The sequence below is a fragment of the Chiloscyllium punctatum genome, chromosome 36 (assembly GCF_047496795.1).
Source record: "Chiloscyllium punctatum isolate Juve2018m chromosome 36, sChiPun1.3, whole genome shotgun sequence".
NCBI lineage: Eukaryota > Metazoa > Chordata > Chondrichthyes > Orectolobiformes > Hemiscylliidae > Chiloscyllium > Chiloscyllium punctatum.
In genome coordinates, this window is record NC_092774.1 from 5,298,442 (window position 1) to 5,309,555 (window position 11,114).

Genomic DNA, 11,114 nt, shown 5'->3' on the forward strand with positions numbered 1-11,114 from the left:
GAAAAAAAAGGTGTGTGATTGAGGATACACGTTATTGGTTGACTGAAATCGACGCATTGTATCAACAGATTTGGTTCTGCCTATTCAAAGGAAGGTTGTGGGGTAGCACCGTCTCATTGTGAGCATAGAGAGAGTTGAGTGAAGTTCCCGATGATTCATGTAGCAAGTTGGCAATGAGTAGCAGTTTGATGCTAAGTTTAGGAAGTGTATCATTCAGATAATTGATGGATTAGATGACAAATGCCCTCTGAAACCATTGCCCCGGACTGTTCAAGAACTATTGTCATTTTCCCTGACTAAGAAGAAACATAAACATTAAAAACAGTTCATTTGACGTTTCGTGCCTGCTCTGACAATTTGTATGATGGTCGCTGACCATGTGCTTCAATGCCACATTCCCACTCTCTCTGTCGCCATTTGTGGCCTGCTTTAATTTTTCACTCTGATTTTCTGCCCTTCTGTACTTGCCCACATAATGGACTTGTATAAATTTCTGCAAGGCCTTCTTGCATCGCCTTCACAATCCCAAACAGTTATGCCTCGAAAGAAAACGTCAGAAAAAAAAGTTTCATTTTGTTTACTCATTATGGTCATTTTTGATATCATGAATAGTGGGAGGGGAAAACACTATTTCTTGCATATTCCAACAAGTCAATGCCTGCCTTTGGAAATAAAAAAATAACTAGTCCTAATATTTGTTTTCTGCCTATCAGTAATTGACAACGAATGCCAATACATCATCCTAAATCCCGTGTCCTTTACTTTTGCTCTATTAAGCAATCTTCTTTGATGGCATTATATAAAGCCGTGTGTAAATCCAAATGCGCCATATCTCCTGCTTCTTTCTAATCTATCCTACCAGTTACATTCTAGAAAGATTGTAGTGTATCTATTCAGCACTTCCAGGCATAAGGTATAAGCTATACCGCTTGTGTCTGACCCCATTAATATTATTCAAATATTCTGCTCTCGCACTCTACCCACAGATGCATGCCGGTCAAACAAGAATCGAGGATGACACAGGATAGAGTATTTTATCGGAAAGCAAAGGCGATGTACAACAAAGGCTCACATACAATTCTGGTGGCACTTCAATGTTATATTTCCAAGGGGGAGGTTAGGTATATCCCAGATATCTGAATATTTGAGGGTGTGCACTGTAGAGATTTCGAGTTTTGAACTTCTACGGAGAAGTAATTATCAGAAATATGTTCTTTAACAACATTGCAGTTAGTATCTTTGATCATGATCTACTCGGGCTGCAGACTTGGGAGCAGTGAGCACCATAATAATGCATAGCTTCCGCATGCACGATCACAGACACATCGAGAAGTCATCATGACTACATCGGTCTGAATATCCAAGGAGAATGATTTGGGACAGAATTGGAAAAAAACGGGCAATTTTAAAATGTAAAGCAAGCATCAGTTTAAAATATGTCTTAAAAAAGAAGTTAAATGTTTTTCCTCTGTACTCACCTTTCAGAAGTCTTTCCCAAACAACCCAATTGCTTTGCATCCACAATAGGGCTGTCCTCTGTGTTACAGGGCGGTCGTATATTTCAAGGCACCCATTATCAAATCCCACAATCAGTGAAAATGCTGTCGTGTTTCTAGGTTTTCCCAGCTTACTGAAGGCAATGATGCACTGAGGGCATGAGAAGGACGAGAGTAGATGGTCATTGAGTTGACACTGAATGATGCGAGCCAAACTCACTCTCCTTAAAAGATAACTAGGACATTCTGATATGTTGCCTTCCATCCACTCTTGGTTTGTCATTATGTCACTCCACTAATCTGCTACAATTTGTGTAGTTACCAAGTTAATAGTTGTCACCAAATTACCAATGCACGCACCACCCAGATTTTCACTGCACCTGAAATCCATGTGGTGCCAAAAGCAGCCTCTGCTCAAATTATTGAACATTGAATCGCAATTTCAGCAACAATGAAGTCAGTGTCAACTTTATCTCCCCGGTTCTCTGATAACATGTTTGCCCATTTCCCATTTCCCATTTATCATTGACTTCCATTCTGTTTGTCGGTGCACAGACTCAGAATAAAGAAGCAGTTAGCACCTTTTGATATTGAAGAGGTAGTCTCATTATCCAATAGTTCACACCAGCAAAGAACTCAAGCCTTTTAGCTCCACCGACGGGCGAACCTTCTCATGAAATGAAACTAAAACTAAAACCCTTCTAGTCTCTGTGTGAGACCTGATCCTGCTCATTCATTATTCTTTTGCCTCATGTAACAGTAAGTCCCCAGGTTAATTTCAAAAATTGACCACTAACAACCTGGCTGAAGGAAGCAGACTGCCATAACGGTGGTAACTCCTCTTTGCAAGAAAAAAAACTCAAACACACATTTCTTGACGTCATAGTACCATCACGGTATGGACATTGCAATTTCATTCGTCTGCACATCATTGAAAATGTTTTCTTTTGCCTGTCATTACACGTTTTCTATGTTAATGCATTCATTCCCCGCTTATGTATATCTTGTTGCCCTACTTTGGGTATCCCTTTTAGCAGTGTCCACCATATTTGTTGTCTTCTCTTACTTTTTGTCTGCACTCCGTATCAAGTCACTGTTCTTCCTAATAAAAAAGGGAAGTAGCCAAAAAAGAACACAGCGTAATTGGAAAATACTGCTGTTTTGAAAATGATACACTAACAACGAAATTATAAATGCGATCATGACATTGGTTGGTGAGATAAGTTGTTTGGAGGAAAGTTCTACAACAATGTGGGTACAGTTCCGATGAGTGACGGCAATAATGTGGGTACATTCCCTATAGTGTCTGATATTAAAATTAACATTCCTGATGAAAGATTTATACCCGAAACATCGACTCTCCTGCTTCTCGGATGATTCCTGACTTGCTGTGATTTTCCGGAGTCACGCCTTTTGACTATGATCCCCAGCATCTGCAGTTCTCACTATCTGAATTGCAATGTGTCTCCCGCCTTCTGAACGTCGCCCACTGCCGACAGCGTGGTAACTGTCAGTTTAAACTATTGCTAATCAACATGCTCAGATTTGTTATCACAAAACTCTGGAGCCTCTTGGTGGTGTGAAAGGTGTGTCACTAATCCTTCGCTAACCCTTACTTTAAAACATTAAAAATCGTCCACTTCTCTGATGAGAAATCAGACCTCTGGGTAAACGAAAATGGTACATGTATATTCATACAGTCAGAGAGATGAACAGCACGGAAAGCACACTTCAGTCTAACTCGTCATTGCCAATCAGATATCCTAACATAATCTCTCCCCATTTGCCAACACTTGACCCGTATCCCTCCAAAACCTTCAAATGCCTTTTAAATGCAGTCACTCACATTTATTTAAATTAAATTTCCTCTGACATTCCTCAGCCTATTTGCTCATCTGATCAAGATCCCCTTGTACTCTTAGATCCGCAATTCTTCCAGCTTTTGTGTCCTCTCCAAACTTCTTAACTATTGCTCGTATATTCACATCCAAATGATTTGTATAAATGACGAAAATCAGTGAAGCACGCAATGATCCTTGTGGGACAGCACTAGTCACAGACCTCTAGTCTGAAAAGCAACCCTCCACCACCACAGTTTGTCTTCTTCATTCAAACCATTTCTGTATTCAAATGTCTAGTGCTCCCTGCATTTCACGGGATCCCACCTTGCAAACCAGTGTACCATGAGAAAAATTGTCGAATGCCTTACTGAAGTACATATAGATCATGCGCACTGCTCTGTCCTCATCAATCATCTTCATTATTTTTTCAAACAACTCAGTCAAGTTCGTGAGAAATGATTTCGTGCACACAAACCATGTTGACTATCCTTAATCAGTCCTTGTTTTTCCAAATGCATGTCATTTCTGGCCCTTAGGATTTCCTCCAATAACCTGCACAAAATAGTCGGTGAGATGCAACATAACTTCACGAAGTGAAAATGCTACTTGACAATTTTAATAAAATTCTGTGAGGAGAGCTCAAGCATAGTTGATAAAATGAAAGAAGATGCAATATATTTAAATTTCCAAGAATTAACCAATCATAGATTGTGATACTTCATAACAGAAGAGTCAATGTGTTGGGTACTGTATTCGTGTTTTTGCATGGTGTATTGTTCGACAGAAAGCACTTAACGGTTTTTTAACGTTGGAAAAGATGATTGCAAGAATGCACATTGCCCTTGATCTAAAGTAAATATTTTTGCTTAATCTGCTATCCTCCATCACTTACTCCAGCAGTTCATTAGAGATATGTGTAAATGAAAGAGTGAATCCAGGAGCTTAGACATGTTTGACAACGACTCTCACTGTCTTCTGTCCATCGGTGAGTCCACATGTTCACTGACCTGGAGAACGTGAAGGTCCTGGGAACGTTCGTGAATTTGATCCGAGCTGAAGATCCGAACTTAGCATTAAAGCACACATGTATTTAGATGAACAATGAGTATCTACGGCCTAATTCATGGCGGTAACTGTGCATTCCGATGTCAGGTATGGAAAACGCTGGGTTCCTCGTAATGTTTAAGATCCACGTCCAAGGTTGCATCCGACGATTACCATAGAGTCCCGAGATCTGACATGGAAAAGCACAGCAGGTCAGACGGAATCCGATGAGCTTTTAGTTTTAACGATGGGTTTCAGCTCGAAACATTGACTTTCCTGCTCATCGGATGCAATCTGACATGCTAAGCTTTTCCACCTTCATGTCTATTCACTCTGAAGTCTAGCATCTACAATCCTTACACTCTCCAAAGACGGAGTCCGTGATATTCATACTATTCTAGTTATGGACTTTATCACTATTTTGCAACAGATCTATTACTTTTCTCAATATTTCGTTGTGCAGAGAATAAGTTGAAAACAAAACCATCCGTTTCCACCTACATCAAACACATAATAATGTGTTTCAAGACAGTGCAGTTATCCAACAGCCAACACGAGCTGCTACTTGCTTTATGCAAGTAATGTTCCACCTGTCTCTTGTTGCCGATTGTCATGTCCAAGTAAATATTCAGCAACAACCCGTAATAATTTGGTTTGATGAAATCATTTTCTGATCCGACCACTGCTCATGGAAACATCATGTAAAGTTATTTGAAGGCCAAGAGAGAGTGGGCGCATATTGTGAATGGGAAAATGCCACGAGTGACGATGACTTACAATATATATTGGTAACTTGCATCAGGGAAGTGAATGCACTTTCACCAGGTTGTGGATGACAATCTACACAAGGATGTGGAAAGCATATTCGAGTTGGCTAAAAGTTAGAGGAATGGAAATTATGCAGGGAAATGTGAGATTGTGCATTTTTGCCAGAAGCATAGAGGAGTTGGATATTTTTAGACTTTGGAAAAATGGCAACAAACAGAAGGAAATGGTTGGTCTGAGTGCTTAGATCACAATGAGATAGCATCCAAGATCAACAAGTAACAGGGACGGCAAATGGAATGTATTTTGCGATCTGAAACTGAGTAAAAAACTGTGCTTTATTTTCTGAATTGTTCCTGGGGAAACCAAATAGGTGACAGATTGAGTCGGCTTTTATTTGGTTTCTTTGCTGTTTGTTTTTGAGTGCCTGACATCAGGTTGTTCTTTGCGCTTGTATCTGCCCACGATTCTGTACAAAGCCCAAGGCAGAGGAGCACCTGCCTCCTGTTCTCGTGTGACATTGAGAATGCAGTCCATCCCTATGAGTCCACAACTACTCGTACATGACGGAATCAGCGAGCTGTAACCCTGAGCTGACGCACTGAGAGTTAAACCAGTCAATTTGAAGACTACAGTTCGGCCACAAAAATAAATTTCAGCAAATTCTGATTTACCTTCAGAATCACCGGAGTATGACCACAGTATAAAGTCAGGCTGCGTATCTGGGTTATGTTGGGAACAGTTTAATCTATAGTAGCGCACTATCGGCTCGTAGAACGGTTTAGTGCTCATGTCCAAACATCTTTGAGGGATTGACAAAATCCTCATGACTCATATCTGAAATGGTAAACAGGTATACATTGCAAAATGTAAAGTCGACGTCAGTGAAAATACGATTGGATAAAGGAATGCAAAATGTATTTCCTCCACATTTATCAGACAGAACAGGTTCCCTCACAGTCCAAAGCCGAGTTCGTGCATTGTCTCGTTCCTGTGTGGAAGAACGCAGTCGAATATTTGAAGAGCACTATTCTAACAATACGCCTTCAACACTTGCTGACATATATCTAGATACTTCCACCTTACTGCCTGGACTTGGCAGGGATACCACGATGATGAGTGGAAGGGGAGAGCTGATTCTCAGTAAATTAATCTTCTCTGAGTCGGGTATGATTGGTTTCATGAAACGAGACCCATTGGATTTCCGTAAGATAGACTTCCATCCATAATAAACAAATACTCAGATTCCTGGGAGCAATGCTGTCGCAATTGATATTTTTCGCTGCCTCACAATACCGATTTACTCCACTTTGTCATGAACCAGTTAATGCATGCATCCATTATGCTCATGCATGCCTACCCCGAAAAGTCCACTCACTGAAAATCTTGTAGCCTTAAAATCTGCCCGTTCTCAACAGGCAGAGCCTCAATACAACTTTTTGCATCACTGAACTGAATCTTCTACTGATCTGTTACTATATATAATGTCATTATTGTAAGATCCATCTTCAAAAGGCCCCGTCATTTCGATTTATATGCACTCAGGTGCAACATAATCATTATCCCTCTTCTTGTTCCTCTCAGGATTGTTATGTAGTTGAAGTTGTGTATGGTACCTTTAAGAGAGAGTGAATATTGTCTTGGCAGTGAGTGTTTGCAGGCACCTTTCATGTGACTGACTAGTAGTCTCAGTGTCTAATGGAAAATTGAAAATATTCAACTCTTGGTTGCTCAGTTCACATTGTTTCAAATTTAACCAATCAGATTAACTTATGCCCCTGGATAGTAAAACAATCAAATTTGAATTTTACTGTTTTGACAACATCGAACCAATAAGACATTCCTGTGCTTGGGGGTATAAATAAGCCGGCATTTTGAAGGTTAAACAGAGAAAGAGAGCATCCTGCAATTTAGAGAGAAACTATCATTCAAAGCACTCTATCAAACCTACCTTTTACAAATGAAACGTGTTTTCAACAAAAGACTGAAGATGACCCAGGGCGTTCTGTAGCTGAAAGAAGACAGATGCCAACGACTAGTTCAAAAGTTAAATTGATGTAATCTTAACAGGTGTTTTTTTGGATCAGTTTATTTTTATAGATCTCTAATTTATTGTCAGTTTACTTGAGTCGCAGTCCACAGTTTCCTCAAAGGGTGTGGAGGTGTTCACCATGAGTTTCTCGATGTGGAAAAGTTTGTACATCCTGGACAGATATTCCAACGGAATTAGGCTGATCCTAAAGTGAACTGAATTTCGGTTATTCTTTATGTCGATTGAACGTCAGTCTGTCTCCTCAAGAGAAAAGAGCTTCCACAAATATTATTTGTTTGTGACAGAAAATGGAGGGCCACTCATCACCACCCTTGGACGCTTAAGCAAGGACCCATTCCAAATTCAACACCGCCAATGCAACACGAAAGTAGAATACATTATTCCCGAGCTGGTGGTCTGCTGAAAGATGGGACTGAGCATAATTTGGTTCGCGTCCATTACAATTGAAACAATTGACCGCATAAGAGAGCTGTTGTGATATCATGGTTGTATGAATAAATCAGAGCCAGGAGACCTGCTGCCAAGTCCCAACAGCTGCAGAGCTGACAAGTGAAGTTTTGGCAGCGTATATGCTTCTTCTTTTGGAAAATCTAGGACCAGAGGATAGAGTTATAGACTTATAGAGATGTACAGCACGAAAACAGACCCTTCAGTCCAACCCGTCCATGCTGACCAGTGAATGACAAAAGACGGAATTTCGCACTTTAAAGAAAGCTAAGAAGGAACCTATTGTATCAGAAGGCAGTGATACTGAGAAATACATATTTTTTAATCAGTAAGGTAGTCAAGGATATTGAAGAAAAGCAGGTGAGGAATTGAGAGTGTCATCACAAGATCATCAGCAGAAAAAGCTATGAGACTGATTACAAGCTACATGCAAGCATTTTGGGAATCCTGGTCAAGCTAGTTTAACCTCTAACCTAGCTTATACTGTAGCCTGGAGATGTTGTGATGTGTTCTGCAAACCTTGAAACGAGGTTCCCTGTGTTCACCAAATAAGAGCGATATCACACTGCTCTGCTGTACTTGCCTAATGACAACGATCGTATCTCACTGTTTACGATTTGGTACAAACACTTGGGAGTTCTTTGCCAGTAATCTAAAATGGCTGGGATCGAACATTGCGATTAGATATTGGTAATTTCATTGAATGGGTCTATCGACGTTTCTGAAAGTGATCACATTTTGTGATAAAAGTTAATAGAATGAAGCATTTTGCAGGGGGGAGACTTCCAGACCACATTTGTGAAGCACGTGTCACAAAGTTACCTTTAGCAAAGATAGGCAACAATGAGGCAGAGCTACAGCAAGAGCACTTCACTCCAATCCCTAGCACCTTTTATGGACCAGGCCAGACCCCTCAAACATTCCAGGACGGTAGCCCAGACCCTAATTTAGCTTGTTGTTTTAAGCAGGTGTGTAGTGAATATTTGAGGAGAGATGTGGCTGGCCAAACCACTTAGTTTTGATCAAAACTGAATTTATTTGCAAGATTAACGAACGAAATACAAACAAAAGGAATCAAATACTGAATAGATTACCCTTACCGAAAACCCAACAGATTATACCATCTTAATGATGCTATTCAAAACACTTACAGCAGTCCCCCTAAATTCCATTTGGCACAAATGTTAAAATAAAACACAGGTTCATACAGGAGAGAGAGTATCAGACTGGACGTGTTTCTTTGGGTCCAGCAACTTTTTTCTTCACGACCTCTAAAAACCCAAACCAGAGAAAGCTGAGCTCGGGGAACTGGCCACTCGCTTTCATTGTACAAGTGTTCTTCATCAAACTTAAAAGCGTTCTGCCTCAGGCAGGTTTGATTAGCTATAAAACCCTTCAACCCAAGACTTTTCGGAGTCTGTGTCTTTTACGAGGTCTCTGAAAAAAAAGGACACCATAACCTTGTTATGGAACAGCATCGTCCCAACCTATTTCAACCAGACCTATCATGCTACAGTTAGAGGTAGGATTAACTGTGAATCAAATTAAAGGAAGGTGAAGTTAAATTAAGTGAGTTAAAGTTGAAGCTAATTTAAATGAATTTGGAAGTAAATTTTACAAATAATACACGTTTTAGGTCCGAATGGTTCAAATGAGTTAAACATCAACGAGTTAATTGGAATAAAATCGGGGTCGACTTCTTATCTTTTATCTGTCATGCAAGGGGAAGCACTTATATTAAAACGGTTTGACTGCGACTTTCAGGCAACAAGAGAACAAACAGAAGCAGCACTTTCACTAGGTTACAAGACAAATGTAGGGACGTTTATTTGAAACAGCAGACAGTGAATATGAAAGGCCGAATGGTTTCCTCTCACTCTCTGTTACATTCTTAACTTGTGAGTTGCTGTCAATTGTGTGCATTGGGTGTTTGAGAGGCATTGGGTCTTTGTAGTCGTGTGGGTTTTTGTACAAGTGTGCAACTGATATGTCTCACTGTGCTCGCTGCGCACAATAGTACGTCGCACTGTCTGACATTTTCAAAGTTCTGATTTCCAAAATAAATATATTGCTTGAAAGGTCTTTAGATGCAATAACTCGTTCTCTGACGTCTGGCTGATATTCATTGATGCTCTCACTGTAGTACTCAACAAGCCATTCTGGACTCTTCATGGAACTTTGTCGATACCAGTACATTCTGGACCTGCGCAAATCAAATCCGCTGGTTTTGCAGATCTGTCTCAGAGTTTGTCCAGCAATCCCTGTATTTGCCTTTGACTGAGTTAACAGCGCCGTCGACTTGACACCTAATAAAGTTATGTAGCATGAATAAAACTGGCGTTACTCCAAGACATGTAAGTAAGGGGATGAACTGCAAATCTAAAGTTATTAAAATTATGTAAAAATTGAATTGAAGATACGCACTGGATAGTGAAGTAACAACGAGAACAAGAGAGATCGCTGACACCATGCTTCCTGAGGCTGTGGTACATGAGAGAGTCTGCCTTCTAGTCACGCACTGAAAAGCAATTTGATGGATTGTTGTTTTCTGTTCCTCAATCGCAGGGTTTCATGAAATAGCAGAAGAAGAGGCGCATTTGAGGACGCATTTTATTGGTTGAATGCAGTCGACATCTGATGCATATAGGCGAGTATCTGACATCAACCTTGCCCGTGTTGCAGCATTGCCTCGTTGAGAACACAGTAGAATTGCCTGAAATGCGTGTCACTGCCTGTCGTTCAGCAAGAAGCCAATTTGTTACCATTGTTCCTTGTCTGGCAACTCATACTTGATCTCTGTAAATACATTATTCCCAATGTTATGTATTTCACTAATATCTTTCACAGGAGATTATATAAAAAAAAATCTGAACTTTGAAATAGATCCAACCCCCGGTTCTGATTCAACCATTCTTCTAGTTCCATTGTCAAATAAGAATACTTAATTACATTTGTTGAGTTGATTTGCTTTTCATAAACCCTTGCTGGTTTTGTATCAAAAAAGTAATAATTCTGAAATGCCTTGCTATCCCACTGCATGCATAGGTACATACAAGAGGCAACGAAATCATTCAGGGCATTTGGACAGCTACTTTTGTAGCAAGTTATTGTGAAACAAAATAAACTACCTGATAGGACGCTAGCTTCTTTCAAAATCCCTATACTGTGGGAGGAATGAGAAGGTGGTAGGCTTGGCTATGAGTTTGAGAACAGGCAAAGTAAATGCTGCAAACCCAACTAGTCTCATCCCGAGTTATCTTATTCTCTTAGCTGAATTCACCCATGTTCTGGAAGCAACTGAGCAGGAGTTGTACTTCCACTCTATTTTATCTAAGGCATTTCATTAGCACCTCCAGGAATTACAACAAATGCACAGGCTTTGCAAATACTGCAAAGGTTATACAAATTTTACAACAGATATTAATTCGAGAATATTGTGCACATATGAGTATGTGTGACTGTGTGCAA